Consider the following 16,890-nt stretch of genomic DNA (forward strand, 5'->3'; position numbering starts at 1 on the left):
CAGCTAGCAGCCCGCCAAGCAGATAACTCCCTCTCTCCCTGGAGAGAACCAGCACAATCCCCGCTCACCAGTCCGCCAAAGCCCACGCATCAGCGCCGGCACATACACCTCCTCAATTTTCAGAGCGGCAGCCCGAAGGAGACAGGAACAGCTGAGCAGCCGAGAATACAACGTCTCGTACAACGTCTCACCGGGTCCGATGCATCGATGCTCCTGGCGTTCTGCGGCAGCGTTCACTCCGATCATCAGTGAGTCTGACGGGGGGGCACTTAGAGTGCTTTAAAGTGCATCTTACGCCACCTGCATCTTCCCTCCTACTCCATCGAAAGAGTTTGGTAAGTTTAAACACAAATTAGCTTTCCGGCATCATGCTATCCGTCCCGCTCCTCTGGAGCCTTCCGCCACCAGCTAGCCACTGGACGCCATGTTCTCCCCCAACATTAGGAATTTATGGCAAATGTGTGACACATCTGAATGACTTCTTGATGGAATCAAAGTACAAAACTGAAAGTATTTCCTACTGAGGAGACTGTAGTAAATGAGGAAATTAGGAAACTTCATAACAAATAAGTCTCCCAAAATGGCCACCAGAGACAAAAGAGCCCAAATGTAGCCCAAATATCACCCAGATGTAGCCCAAGTATAGCCCAATGACAGAATGTCCCAGAGTATTCTAACGAACAACTAGAACGCTAACAGTCTTACTTATGACAAAAGTATGGCACACCTGAAGCCATCTTGATTGGAATAAAGTAGTAACACTTAAAACATTTAATTTACAAAGGAACAAAATGAGGGGGCTCATTTTGCCTTAGAAATTATGATTGGTGCTGCAGAGAGAAAAATTAGGGCACATTTTGACTTCTCAAATCCTCTTCTATTTCATAAAAAGATTCTGACATGCAGACTGAAACATGCACTTTGAATACCAGCAGCAGACTTCCCTGGTGAGCAGTAGCTTTACTACAGTGATCTAATGAGCAACTAGAGTGCTAACATTCAGAATTTATGGCAAATGTGTGACACATCTAAATGCCTTCTTGATGGAACCAAAGTAAAAAACTGAAAGTATTTCCTACTGAAGAGACTGCAGTAAATGTGGAAATTAGGAAACTTCATAACAAATAAATCTCCCAAGATGGCCACCAGAGACAAAAGAGCCCAAATGTAGCCCAAATATCACCCAGATGTAGCCCAAGTATAGCCCAATGACAGAATGTCCCAGAGTGTTCTTAAGAACAACTAGATCTCTTACTGTCTTACTTATGAGAAAAGTATAGCACACCTAAAACCATCTTGATTGGAATAAACTGGTAACATTTAAAACATTTATTTAAAAAGGAACACAATGAGGGGGTTCATTTTGCCATAGAAATTATGATTAGTGCTGAAGAAAGAAAAATTATGGCATATTTTGAGTGACTTCTCAAATCCTCTTCTATTTCATTAACAAATTCTGATATGCAGACTGAAATATGCACTTTTAATACCAGCAGCAGACTTCAGTGATGAGCACTTGCTTTACTACAGTGATCTAATGAGCAACTAGAGTGCTAACATTCAGAATTTATGGCAAATGTGTGACATATCTGAATACCTTCTTGATGGAATCAAAGTAAAAAAATAAAAAAAATAAAAAAAAAACGCCGAAACTCTAGGGCTGAAAAGCATTTCCTACTGAGGAGACTGCAGTAAATGAGGAAGTTAGGAAACTTCATAACAAATAAATCTCCCAAGATGGCCACCAGAGACAAAAGAGCCCAAATGCAGCACAAATATCACCCAGATGTAGACCACATGTAGCCCAATGACAGAAGTGTGCAAAACACTTATTGTGTATTTGCAGTTTTATATAGTGCAGACTTGTCAGGTATTGGAGTGCTTTACATGAGTATTGGTTACATCACACAAGATCAAATTCATTTTGGTTGTAGACATGGGGAGATTAAGTGATTTGACCAGAATCACAGAATGTTGAGCTGAAGCAGAAACTCCAACCTGGTTCCCCAGTTGTAAAGTCTTCAGCTCTGGAAGTAACACCACTTCCTCTCCCCTAAGTGCAACATTTAATCAAGTGGTCAACTGGAAAAAAAAACATAGAGATTCCAAATAATTTAAAAGTTCTTTGTCGCTATTTGAAAACTCAGAAAATATGACCTCATTTTAGTTTTTTAGAGCACTAACCATAATTTTGATGCAAATAAGACCCTCTCATATATGTAATTTCTAAAGGAAATGCTATAGGTATTACAGTTTTGATTACATCAAGATGACGTCAGGCATTCCACACTTTTGTAATAAATATAGAATGTTAGCAATCTAGTTGTTCATTGGGATACTGTTGAGAGGCAGAGGCCAAGGCACAGACTCTGAAAATTGAAGGCAGGTAGGAGAGTGCAGAGGCAACAATTTGACCACACTGGGCAGGCAGGAAGGGCAGTGGCAGCACAACAGACTATGGAGGGCAGTGGAAAGGGGGGCAGGGGCAACAAACCAACAATACAGGACTGGCAAGAGAGGCTGTGGCAATATAATAGAGCATTGTGGGCAGAAGGAAGAGGCAGTGGTAGTACAACCATACATGCCAACAGACCCGTTTCAGCAAGGAAATGTCCAATGTTTTTAAGCTGAAATGGGCTTTATTTGATCTGTCTCCTGTCTACAATCTCCTCTTTTTCAATGTAACTCAAAGGGGAAAATCAATACCCCAGTTTTTTTCAAAATCTCCCTCTTACCAAGTTCAAAATGTTCACAAGTATGGTACATTGGATCATGGTAGGCAGGAGGAATTGGGGTAGGGACATGGACTTGGATAACAGAGGACAGGAGGGACATGGAGAGGTGCACCAAACTGACCCTACAGGGCAGGCATCAGGGTTTGCAGCAGCACAATACATCACACAGGAAATGCGGGACGGGGGTGCAGCACAACAATCCATAGAAAGAAATAGGGAGGGGACAGGACAATGCACATGGACAACAGAGAACAGAGGGGAAAGAGGCAATGGTAGCTAGCTGACCATAATGGACAGACAGGAGAGAAAGCTGCAGCATAACAGACCATAAAGGGCAGGAGGGATGGATCAGGGGCATTACAATGGAACAGACAAGCCAGGAGGGAGGGAATAGGGGTCTGCACATGGAAACAGAGGGCTGGGGGCAAGGGGGCAGGGCAGGAGCAGCATGATGACCATGGAGGTCAGGCAGGCTGGGCACTAGAGACAAGACACGCCATGGAGAGCAACAGTGAGACTATGATGGCATACACACAGACCATGCAGGGAAGGTGGGAGGGGCCATGGCAGCACAGAAGACCATGCATGGCAAGCGGGAGGGTTAGTGGCAGCACAATGGCTATGATGGGCAAGAAGGAGGGTGCAGGGTAATGCACAAAGGACCATGGAGGATAGAAGGGAGCGTCAGGACCTGGGCACAGAGAAGAGAGTCCAAGGGAAGGGGCCTCACAACAGACCGCGCGGGCAGGAGGAGCAGTTGCAGCACAACAGACCAGGGAGGGCAGAAGGGTGTGGCCTTTAAATGGACCATGGAGGACAGGAGGAAGGTGATAGGGGCATGGCATGTAGACAGGCGGGGTGGAGGTGGCAGGGACAGGTTACAGTCATCTGACAATGCTAGGCAGGTGGGAGGGGAGTGGCAGCTCAACAGAACACTCAGAGTAGATAGGAGTGGCAGGTCCATGGAACATGGTGGGCAAAAAGGATGGAGCAGGGGCATGCACAAAGACATCGGAGGGCAGGGAGAAGGAGTATAGGGGCAGCAAGCTAAGCACAAAGGCTAAACAGGAGGTCAATGATGGGCCATAGAATTGGGCAATGGAGGGCAGGAGGAGTGGACTGGTACATCATGCTAAATGGAGGGCAGTGGCAGCAGACCATGCATGGCAGGAGGGAGGAGGCTAGTCAATGGATTCAGACAACAGAGGATAAGGAGGAGGTGGATGGGGCAGCAAGCTGACTATTCAGAGAAGGTGGGTATTAGGAACGTTATTGTTTTTAAAATGTGTGTCTGTGCGAACTACGTAAAATATGAACAAGTATGCAGCATAATCTCACTTTTATTCAGGAAGAAGAGGACGTTTGTGACTGTGACTCTGGGCTCACTTGGCAGAAACACCCCCTGACCCTCCACCCCCATCGCAAAATGTAATGCCTGTGAAAAGGGTAGGTGGACGCAGTGTTATATAGAACATAGTCCTGAGAGCACAATTGAAAATTAAAACTGGATATAGTATATGGTATAAACTATGTACCAAAAAGTGTGATATAAGATTAACCGGGGCATGAAATATAATATGCAATACATTGTGCGCAATGACAGATTCATTGGAGAGTGCGAGATAGCACAGGCACTAGCACTTGCTATGTGATATGTGCCTTGGAGTGTAATATGCACAGGGCAGTGTTGTGCAACCTAACTAGTCTCTAAAGTTGTAATATAAAATATTTGCTGGGGAGTGTAACGTTGCATATGCACTGTGACAAAGATATGGATCCCAGATTGTAATTTGTATGGAATAGCGCTGTGCGTTATAACATAGGCATCGAGGAAGGCACGTTAGAAGGGGTCAATATAACCCGTGCGAAGGCAAGTGTGGCATGACATATTCACGGGGTGGTGTTACAGTGCACTTAGGCTAGAGAGTGTCACAGCATACGCACTAGCTGGTGGAATACAACACAGAGGTGTGTGGCACTCGGCGGGCACTGGTGGGTATAACATAGCATTGGGCTCAGCCAGGAGCACGCTGTGACTCTCAAGTGAGGTTTGTCTCCTTTCCAGAGAGTAAAATAAAAAGTATTACATATCCGGCGGTGGATGTGTGTTTTATTAACCGTGAGGGGGGTTTCTTGCATAGTTTGGTTGAATTTTTGTTGAATCCCCTTTGAATGGCTTGGTGTGCATGTGTATTAAATGTGCCCGTCAATAGCTACCCATGTCTGCGGGGGCGCCGGGATTAGGCACGGTAGGGCGGCAGACACGTCAGAGCTTCACTAGCGGTGTAAATACATTCCACGTGGATTCACTGTATGCATAGTCACCTTTTAATGAATATCACGCAAATCGTCATGGTGATAGGTACATACGGTTTGTCCAGCATGTCCTAGGTGTTTCTATAAATATATATTTTTTTAAAATAATAAAAAACAAAGGCCGGCCCCGGTGGATGGGGTCCCCGGGGCCATACGTGGCCTGAAGATGGGGGCAACGCAGCCCCCATCCTAAAGAATTTTTTTTTAAAAGGCCATGACCCTGGGGTTGTGGTCCCCGGAGCTGATTAAGGCCATTGGAGGGGGGCCACGCGGCCCCCTTCCACATTTATTTTTTTCAACAAAAGAAATTAGGGTGCAGGCCCTGGGGGATGGGGTCCCCAGGGCCAATAAATTAGAAAAAGAAGGGGGGCCAAACAGCCCTCCTTCTTAAAAAAATAAAATAAATAAAAGACAGGCATCGCACCGGAGGCCACGCCCCCTCTTTTCAGCTCTCTGCAAATGCGCCCCCTGGCCAGTTGTAAGTTGGGGAATTAATTCCCCATCAATACTGAGGGTCCCTGAGGGCCAACTAGCCCAACAGGTATCTCCAGTATGCGCCAGGGAGCTGCGTTGCAGACAGGTGTTCTGAGGCCACGCCCCTTTTAACAACTCTATGCAACGCAGCTCTTTGGCGCTTGCTGGAGGTACCTAGTGGGCTAGTTTGACACTAGGGACCCTTCGGATTCAAGGGGACTTGATCTCTCAACTTAGAACGGCCACAGGGCACGTTTTCACAGTGGTGAAGGGAAGGGACGGGGCCTGAGGTGACGTGTGCTAACACGCCCTGTGGCGCATTTTAAGTTTGGGAAATAATTCCCTTTCAATCCTGAGGGACCCTGGGGGCCAACTAGCCCACCAGGTGCTTCCAGGAAGCACCACTGCTCTGTGTTGCAGAGAGGTGGTGCAGGCCGTGCCCCTTTTTACACCTCTCTGCAATGGCGCTTACTGAATGTACCTAGTGGGCTATTTTGCCCCTAGGGACCCTCAGGATTCAAGAGGACTTAATCTCCCAACTTAAAACGGCCACTGGGCGTGTTTACACAGTCGGGAAGGGAGGGGACGAGGCCTGAGGTGACGTGTGCAAACACGCCCTATGGCGCGTTTTAAGTTGAGGAAATAATTCCGCTTCAATCCTGTGGGCCCCTGGTGGCTAACTAGCCCACCAGGCGCTTCCAGTAAGTGCCACCGAGCTGCGTTGCAGAGAGGTGGTCCAGGCCGTGCCACTTTTTACACCTCTCTGCAACGCAGCTCTGTGGCGCTTACAGGAGGTACCTAGTGGTCTAGTTGGACCCTAGGGACCCTCAGTATTCAAGGGGACTTAATCTCCCAACTTAAAACGGCCACAGGGCGTGTTTACACAGTGGGGAAGGGAGAGGACGGGGTCTGAGGTGACGTGTGCAAACATGCACTTTGGTCCGTTTTAAGAAGTAGTTTTAATCCCCTGCCCTATTATATACTAGGGGCTTACAGAGGAGGTCATGTTAATCACAGGGGGACCCCAACGCATAGTGTTCACTAGTGTATGTAGGTGTTTTCACTGTATTCTGAGTGTCTTTTAACATAGCACTGGCTCTAGGACTGGTTAGTCAGACTCAGTTACCACCAGTATCCATATGAAAAAGTTGAGGGTACAGGATGATTTTGCAACAAGGCTTCTTTCTGCTCTTCTGCACATTATCCTTCTTCCTGCACTTTTCTTCGTCTTTGAGGGCATCTGTTGCTTCTTTCCGCATTTCTTTTTTTCTTTCCGTGCCTTTTTTCTTCTTTCTTCACATGTCCTATCTCTGTAGGCATAGTTAGAAATTAGCATTTAAAAAACCTTTGACATTCACTGAAAAAAACATAGGTTTCAGGCACGTTATAGTTAGGAATTAGCATTTAAAAACCCTTAGAAATTAACTGAAAAAAACATAGGTTTCAGGGGCGGTATAGTTAGCTGGACTTTTCACTCGTACAGAGCCATTGAAATTCCCCCGTTATAGTTAGTTCAGCTAACTATAACTTGCGCACCCGCCGCAATGCACTGCTGATTACGTCACATATTACATCACTCATGACATGGTCAGTGACATCACTCATGACATCACTAATGACATCTCAAATGACATCACTGATGACATCACTGATGACGTCATCCAGTGAGTCTGTGTTTCTGTAAAGTTTTAATATGTTTTATATATATAGGGAAAGGCCTGTTGAAGAATGAGTGGGTGTACAAGTGTGTGAATGGATGATTTTCTAGGTGCGTAACTGACTCTGTAAGTGAGTCATTAAATGTATCTTACTGCAGACTAGTGACTAAACTGTGTGAATGTCTGTATGTGTCTGTGTGTTGGTGTATAAGTGGCTGCATGGTTTTGTGAATAGCTATATGAGTGTCTATATGGGTTATTGATTGGTTGTCTGAGTATCTGTATGGGTGCCTGAGTGTTTGTGTGGGTAGGGTGTGTGCGACTCTGTGCATAGATGTGTGAGTGGGTGTTTCTATGGGTGCATGGTTTTAAGAGTGCAACTGTGATGGACTGTATGGTTGGGTGAGTGTATGTATGGGTTTGTTAGTGATTGAACGTATATCTCAGTTGTACATGTGTCAGTAACTACATATGTGAAACACAGTGTATATGTGTGTAAGAGTATATAACTATCTATATGTGAGAGTGTGTGATTGCGGGAGTGGCTGTATGGATAAGTGTGTGCTTGTATCAGTAATTGTATAAGAGCATCAGAATTTGTTAGTATTATTATAAGTAAGTGAACTTGAGTGTGTTTAACTGTATAGGTAAGTAAATTGGACTGTGTTTAATTATTTGCATGACTGACTAGGTGTGTCAGTACCTCAATGAATGATTGGCGGTGTGTGAGTGTCTATATAGGTGTATAAATGCATATGATAGTCCTGTACTGAGTGACTGTAAGTATGAGTGACTGTACAGGTGAGTGAGTGGAGATGTATGTAGACCTAAGAGTCAATGAGTCGGTGTATCAAAGGTTATATTAGGGTGTGAGAAGATGCACTAATTTATCACATGGATGACGTCATCAGTGATGTCATCAGTGATGTCATTTGAGATGTCATCAGTGATGTCATCAGTGATGTCACTGACCATGTCATGAGTGATGTAATATGTGACGTCATCAGCAGTGCATTGCGGGGGCGCAAGTTATAGTTAGCTGAACTAACTATAACAGGGGAATTTCTAGGGTTTTGTACGAGGGAAATGTCCAGCTACCTATAACGCCCCTGAAACCTATAGTTTTTTCAGTGAATTTCTAAGGTTTTTTATATGCCAATTCCTAACTATAACGCCCCTGAAACCTATGGTTTTTTCAGTGAATATATATATATATATATATTCACTGAAAAAACCATAGGTTTCACACTAGGCCTGGGCGAAAATTTCGTTCCGTTCGCGGAAATTGCGATAATTTGACATTTTCACGTTCCGCGGAGAGCGCGAAAATGTCAAAATTTCCGGTTTCCGCAGCTTGGCGATAATTTGTTACTTTCTCGCGCTGTAAAATAATACATTCTCGCGCGCGCGCAATAGCCTTACCTGAATCCCTGCGTTCGCCGACAAGTTTTCTTGATCCGGTCGCGTTCTCCATGAGATGTTGTATTGTTTTTAGCCATTTGCGCTGTCTCGCGACAGTTCGCGCCCTCAGTGACGTCCTGCGTTGCGCGATCACGTCTTTCTTCACGCGATCATGCACTGCGAGACAACTCAAAACAAGATGGTCGTGCCCGCAAGCAACCACATGGGTAAGTTGGCGACCCGCAACCATGCAGAAAATCTCGCGATCATGCGGGAAAAAAACTTCGGCATCTTCGCGATTTTTCCGCTTGTTTGCGATAATTTTTAACATTTTCGCGATAATTTGCGAAAGTTAATTTCGCAAATTCCGCCCACCCATATTTCACACACGTTATAGTTAGGAATTAGCATTTAAAAAAACGTGCAAATTCACTGAAAAAACCATAGGTTTCACACATGTTATAGTTAGCTGGACATTTCACTCGTACAAAACCATTGAAATTCCCCCGTCATAGTTAGTTCAGCTAACTAAAACTCGCACGACCGCAATCCACTGCTGATGACGTCACATATTACATCACTCATGACATGGTCAGTGACATCACTGATGACATCTCAAATGGCATCACTGATGATATCACTGATGACATCATCCAGTGAATATGTGTCTTTCTGAAAAATAAATATTTTTTATATATGTCTATCTAAAGGTTAATGGAAGAATAAATGGGTAAATAAGTGTCTAAATGGATGGGTTTTTTTGTAAAATTAATTGTATAACTGACTTAACAGTATCTTAGTGAATACAAGTATTAGTGAGTAATGTTTAAATATTTAAATATCTGTATCAGTGTCTCACCTTGTGTATAAGTGGCTGCATCGGTTGGTGAGTAGCTACATGAGTGTGTATATGGGTTATTAGTTTGATTTTAGAGTATCAGTATGAGTGTCTGTATGGTTCAGTGGGGGATGTTACTTAGCGTATAGATGCATGAATGAGTGACTCACTGTTTGTATGTGTTTTGAAGACAGTATGTGAGCAGGACGGTATGGGTGGATGAGTGTGTGTATGGGTGAGTAAGAGATTGAATGACTGTCTCAATGGTGTCTTTATGAGTAAGTCCATATGTTTTAAACTAGTATATGTGAGTATTGATGTATATAAGTGAGGGTATATGAGAGTGAGAGATTGGAAGAGTTCCTGTATAAGTAAGTATGTGTTTCTATAAGTGATTGTTTAAGAGTAAGTATGTGTACGTTTCTATAGAAGTAAGTGTAGTGGTGTGTGTATAGCTGTATATGCAAGTAAATGGATGTTTATTTGCATGTGTGAGTAACTCTATGTATGAGTGTAGGTGTGTAACAGGATATATAGATGTATGAGTACATATGAATGTATGAGTGACTATATAGAAGTGTTGATGAATGAGTGGATGCGTATGTAGATTTTGGAATTACTGAATAGGCTGTTCTAACTGGTATTGGTATCTCTATAGTTTTCAAAACTTTAGCTTGTATTTTTCAATGTCTGTATCAAAGTTTATATTAGGATCAGAGGAGGTCTGCCACTCTTACACAAGGATGATGTCATCAGTGATGTCATCAGTGATGTCACTGCCCATTCATGAGTGATGTAATATGTGACGTCATCAGCAGTGGATTGCGGTCGCGCGAGTTATAGTTAGCTGAACTAACTATAACGGGGGAATTTCAATGGTTTTGTATGAGTGAAATGTCCAGCTAACTATAACATGTGTGAAACCTATGGTTCTTTCAGTGAATTTGCAAGGTTTTTCAAATGCTAATTCCTAACTATAATGTGTGTGAAACCTATGTTTTTTTCAGTAAATTTGCAAGGTTTTTTAAATGCTAATTCCTAACTATAACGTGTGTGAAACCTATGTTTTTTTCAGTGAATTTGCAAGGTTTTTTAAATGCTTATTCCTAACTATAACGTGTGTGAAACCTATGGTTTTTTAAGTGAATTTGCAAGGTTTTTTAAATGCTAATTTCTAACTGTAACGTGTGTGAAACCTATGGTTTTTTTTGTGAATTTGTAAGGTTTTTTAAATGCTAATATATGTATGTATTATAATATTTTATATATATTTATTTTACAATAAACTACCTATGTATATCGTTATAGATTGACTGTATCCTGTAATATGGAATGGCTCAGCTCTTTTTTTTTTTATTTGGATAAAGTTGAACAGCATAGTTAATATCTTCTATAAACTTATAAACAGTTTAAAATGTTTTTTTTTTTTAAGGGTTTTTCACGGTGCGCGCACCGTGTGAGCACCGTGCGTGCACCGTGCGTGCACCGGCAATTTCTTTTATTAAAGGAAATGTTTTTTTTTTTATTTACGAGGTCCTTTAGGGACCCCCTGAGAAGGTCTAGGGGCTCAGGGAGTGTCTTCCCTGCCTCCTTTTCATGTTTTAGAAATCGGGTTAAAAGTAACTCATTTCTGATGTGTGCGTGCACCGTGCGCGCATGTATGCGAGCACCGTGTGCGCACGGTACGCGCATGCGTGCGAGCACCGTGCACTCACCGGCAATTTTTTTATTAAACAAAAGGTTTTTTTTTTATTTACGAGGTCCTTTAGGGACCCCCTGAGAAGGTCTAGGGGGTCAGGGAGTGTCTTCCCTGCCTCCTTTTCGTGTTTTAGAAATCGGGTTAAAAGTAATACATTTCTGATCTGTGCGTGCACCATGCGCGCATGCGTGCGAGCACCGTGCGCGCACGGCAAGTCATGTGATTACGAAACAACACTTTTCATTGGTTCATAGTAGTTTCTGTTCCAGAATCTTAAAACACCACACCCACTCCCCTCACTATTTCTTCTTATTTCCTGGGACAAGGAGCTGAACAGCTACTCTAGTAAAATCTTACTTGAAAATGGCAGAACAGCAGTCTACTTCAGGGAGTGAGGAGGAGACCTTTGTGGTACCACCAAGGAACACCAAACAAAAAGACTCTTTCATCTGGAAATTCTTCACCTTTCCAGAGGGCCAAAAGAAGGTCAATGCTCCGAGGGTGACATGCACTATTTGTGGAACTGTCTTATCCAGAGGAGATCGCAGCAAGAAATACTCGTTTAGTATTTATTCAATGCTGAGACACTTCAAGACAGTGAATCCTGTATCTTATGCTCGAGAGTCAACTAGAGCCCTAAGGGACAACCCTCCACCTGCTCAGCCGAGCACATCATCTGCGGCCGCAGATTCTCCGTGTACCAGGGCACTGGACATCCGCCCACTTTTCCAGAAGGTGCACATACACTGTAATGTGTGCAATGCTGTTCTTTGCTACGGTGAGAGCAGTATTCACTTGATCGAAAACAAAATACAGCAGCACACATGCTCCAGCCCATAATTTTTTTCATTTATTGTTTTTGTTCCTGTTGAACAGTTTTTCATTACCAGTTTTTTTTGGTGCTCTAAAAAAATGTAAAAAAATACAAAATTGTTAAAAAACTAAAAAAAAAATACAAAACAAAAAAGACAAAAAAACAGTTCTTTTCAGAACTCACTTCACTTCTCCAAGAAGAGCTATATTCCTAATATACTGTGTTGTAATTTTATTGAATGAATGTGTAGTGTATACATGAATGATTGAAATGATTGAAATGACTGAGTGAAGAGGAGGAAAGGACAGACAGAATGAGTGGGAAAAGGAAAGTATGATCAGTCATAAAAGGGAAGTGAAAGACTGACTGCAACAAAAGGACTAAGGGTAGAGGATACAGGTAAGAAGAGCGAATGAGTAAGGGAATGGCAGTGAGTAATGGAGAGTGATGGAGGGGGAGGGAGAAAAGGGGAGTAAGGGACGGAGATAGAAAAAGGGAGTAACAGATGAAGCGGATGAAGTAGTACAGCAGGGTAAAGGGATTGAAAGTAAGAGAAGTGGAGTGATGGTGAGATAAGGGGTATGAGGATTAGAAAAGGGGGTAAGGGAAAGTGAAAGATGGGGAGTGAGGGGATGGAGGGATTTAGGAAACTGGAGTGAGAGAAAGGGAGTCAGGATTTCAATGAGTAAAGGAGAGTGAGGGAGAGTGAAGGAAAGAATGCGAAAAAGGGAAGGGGTGTGAGATACAGACAGGAGGAAGTGAAGTAGGAGAATAGGAGTGACTATGAGTAAAGGATAGTGACAGTTAGGGAAGGTGAGGGAAGGAGAATGACAGAGAAGGTTAAAAAATTAACATAGATGGAAAATGAGTGATGGAGAGAGGAGGAGTGGTAGAAACAGAGATGTTAAGGAAATTAAGGGTAAGACAGACAAATGGAGAGAGACAGAAACAGAGACAGAGAGCAAGGAACTGAGAAGGAGTAAGGCAGTTAGAATGACTGAGATATATGGAGACAGGGAGAGAAACATGGTTGAAAAAATAGTGATGGAGGCAGTAAACCTAGGGGAGTAGTAGAGAAGGAGTGAGGGAATGAGAAAAGCAGAGTGAGGAGAAGTGAAGAAAAGGGAGCATGAAAGTGAAGGGGTGAGAAATAAAGATATTTTAAACTTACCTGACCAACAAAATAACTTAATTAGAAATAACTGGGGTTTTTTAATTACAAGAAAAATGGATTCAATTTCCTAAATTTTCTTTCTAGATCTGAAAAAAAAGAAAAAAAGTAGTAATATTTAACAATAAATTTTAGAGTACAGTACACATATTTTCAAATTTAAAAAAGTAATTTTTTGCCCTTTTTTTGCTGTTTTCAGAATATATTGAATTTCACTGAAAATAGTGATATCAATTGTATTCATCACTTAGCAGCGGGCAAAAAAATAAACAATCTGAAAGATTGTTTAAAAAAGCCCTGAATCTATCCTCAGTAAAACATACCTTGATAGAAATGTAACATATATATTAAAAATATCTTCTAAGAACAATAACTATTTGCAATAAATAACGTCTGTAAATCTTGTTGCTTAAGCACATACACCAAAATAATATCTGTTAAAGAAGTCCACAATAGAAACATTGACCTTTCCATGAAGCCAAATGCTAATTTTTAAATCCTTTTTAGGTGAAATAGCCAATGATAATCCTATAAAATTGAAATAATGGTTTCTTCAGATGCTGCAATTTGTATCTAAAATTTTGGTTTTAGAAAAATTAAGTAGGATTTTGCTAATTCTGCAGGCAAACTTTGCTTGAAAATCAATTGAGAATCATTACACAGTGTCCAGCCTTTTTCACATTTTAGATAAACTGTGTAATGACCAGTAGTTATAGAAGGTGCAACATGGAAAATTATTGCAACTGCAACAAAAGTCTTTCCTGATATTGATAATTGATTTCCTACAAACTTCTTTATTAAAGTGTCCAATTTTGTTCCATCAGCTCTAGAACGTTGCATCATTAAAATTGTATACTGTCCATATTTCTTTAAAAATAACGTTGATAACATTTCTGATTTACATTGAGAACATTCCATGTTGTGATTTGCATCTTTAACTAATTTACTAAAAGTCACTGATTTACTCTCTGGTAATGTTAAATATATGAACCTTTCATAATCAACATTAGTGCTGCATGTGTTCATGCAGTTTTCACAACAATGTTCCCATTTATAAGAGAGACAAAACATATTTTCTATTTCTACCCCTTCATCTTCCAGTACCATAAGCATATACATTAAGAATTCCTGTGCATCTTGCTGGACATTTTGTGTAAACTGTGTACATCCAGAACATACATCTAAAAGATTTCTAACATCAGAAGCACTTTCTATTTTAGTTTTATCATTACTCAACTTCTCATAAAGGAAACTCAGCAGAGAACAAAATCTTTTTTCATGATTTAGTATTATCTGCTCTTGCAAACTTTCAAGATAAAATACAACATTCAGCACTACATTAGCGTAGCAGTTGACACCAGAGCTATTTTCAAAATGACAACCAACAACCTCTTCAACATTGTCCTTTTTCTTTTTGCTTGCAATCACATCACTCTTCTTTTGTTTTCTCTTCTGTACATCCTCATTACAGATATTCTCAATTCTCCTTTTCCAACAAACAACACGTGTTTCAAACACAGGATACTGACCTAAATGAGGAGCATAGCTTCTTCTTAATCTATTATACTCCTTTACACAATTTGCATCAGCACTAACTTTTGAGTCATCAAAGTCTATCATGAATAAACCAGATCATTTTTTCACTCATGACAAAGCAACATATGCCATACCTTCTTTAAACACACTAGATCCAATGTTTACAAAAGCACTATCTACAGTTAATCCTTGAGATTTGTGAATAGTTACAGCATATGCTAGAGAAAACGGAAACTGCTTCCTACGTACATATAAGTCTTTCACAAGCAAAAAACAAACTGAACAACGACTAATGTCTTTAACCTCTTCAATCTGATAAAATTTTATTTTTAAAAATTAAATTCCATCTTTTTTCTGGTAATTAACAAAACCCACAACTTTACCCATAGCTCCATTCACTAAACCTTTTTCTACATTCAAATTACGTCTTAAAATTACTCGACAGTTCATACATACATACAGATTCTTTTCTAAACCAGCTGTTTTCGATATGTTTTTCTCTAGAGAATCCAATTTAGTTTTCAATTTGCATGTCAATATAATAGTTATTCCTTCATGCTGTATTTTAACCACGGCTTCCATTTTCATAATCTCCTCATTTTCCAATTTCAAAAGTTCTTCATTGAATATAGAGCATTCATGAAGTGTTGGCATTAAGCAGATTACAGTATTTTTTTCTGCAATTTTCTTGTATATTTTCTCTGGAACTATTTGTTCTGTTGGAAAAAAATTACATAGCAATCGACTCTGTAAAGCTTTTCTGCCATGTTCTGTGAGTAGTCCAATTCTGATATCTTTGAGAATACTTGCATAATCATCATCATTTGCTTGCCGCGTTTTGGTAATGAGTTCTTTGTACTCTAAGTATGACCAAATATTCACATTACCTATACTTCCTAATGACTTTTTCGTGTCTTCATGTGCAAGAGTATTAAATACTGTTTGTCCTTTAACTGGAGTGAGCTGCAGTAGATCCCCAAAAACTATAACATGTTTTCCACCAAATAACACGTCACAGTCTGTCTTTAGAATTTGCTGCATTCTTAAATGCACAAAGGCAAGCATTAAGTTTGATACCATGCTTACCTCATCAATAATGAGAACTTTCATTTTCTTCAACACTCTTGAGGCTTCAAAACATGCTTCTCCTGTTAGCTTGTGGTATTCTATTTTGTTCTCATGCTCTACTGGTAACATTAGCAAACAATGTAAGGTAATTCCTTTTATGTTATATGCTGCTAACCCAGTTGGAGCAGTAACAACACAATACAAAGTTGAATCAGTTTTTTTCTGTAGGTAGCTTCTAATTACTTTAATTAAGAAACTTTTTCCAGTTCCAGCTTGTCCACTCACATACATTCTGATTGGTTCAAATGATGTGCATGAGCACTCTTTATTTTCATGTAGTAATCCATGATCAATTTGTTTTGTGACTTCTTCATAAATTTGTTGTTGTTCATCATTCAGTTGTTGTTCCAAATTTGGTAAGTCTATTAAATCTTCCTGATTCATAGCTGTTTCCACTTCAGTCATGGCTATTGCAGCTTGATTTTCTACGATTGGTTGTCTTAGGGGATCTTGACTGAGCGTACCAGAACTTTGACTGTCTTGAGAACTGTCTCTAGTTACTTCAGCTGCAATTGTAGCTTCTTGTTCAATTTCTTCATTTAACATTTGTACATAATTTGTGAAAGTACTGCATTCTATGCTATCTTTACATGCATTAAAGGAATCTTCATAGCTCTGAAAATCTCCAAGTAATTCACCCTCTGAACGCCATGGTTTAAACAGCTGTAAAAGTGCTAAGTAGCAAAATTCCTTTTTGTCAGTAGTGTCGCAACTCAGCTTCCTGTGATTAATCAAACTTCCTTTTGTTTGTTTCACCAAACATCCTTCCACACCAATGACTTTATATTTTCCATTGTTGATGTCTTCTCTGGCATTCCGTGTAAAAATGTAGTTCTGCAGCACTTCATAGAGACACATGTTCTCAAGATGATGACTTCTGTTCGGGTAATATGTGTCCAACATATTTGTTTTCAAAATGTCTGTACTTTCTGGTTCGTTCTCTGCTAAATATTCAATTTCTCGAATAGATTTCAGTACCCGATTTCGCATTCCTGCAAGGCCTAAACTTACCCAAATTATTCTTCTGGATTTGGAGTACAGACTTGCAGATGATAACCTATCTGAGCATTCGTATGACCCAATTTCTCGATGCGATAACATCTTTAAACTGAAACTGTAT

The sequence above is a fragment of the Triturus cristatus genome, chromosome 8 (assembly GCF_964204655.1).
Source record: "Triturus cristatus chromosome 8, aTriCri1.1, whole genome shotgun sequence".
NCBI classification, from domain to species: domain Eukaryota; kingdom Metazoa; phylum Chordata; class Amphibia; order Caudata; family Salamandridae; genus Triturus; species Triturus cristatus.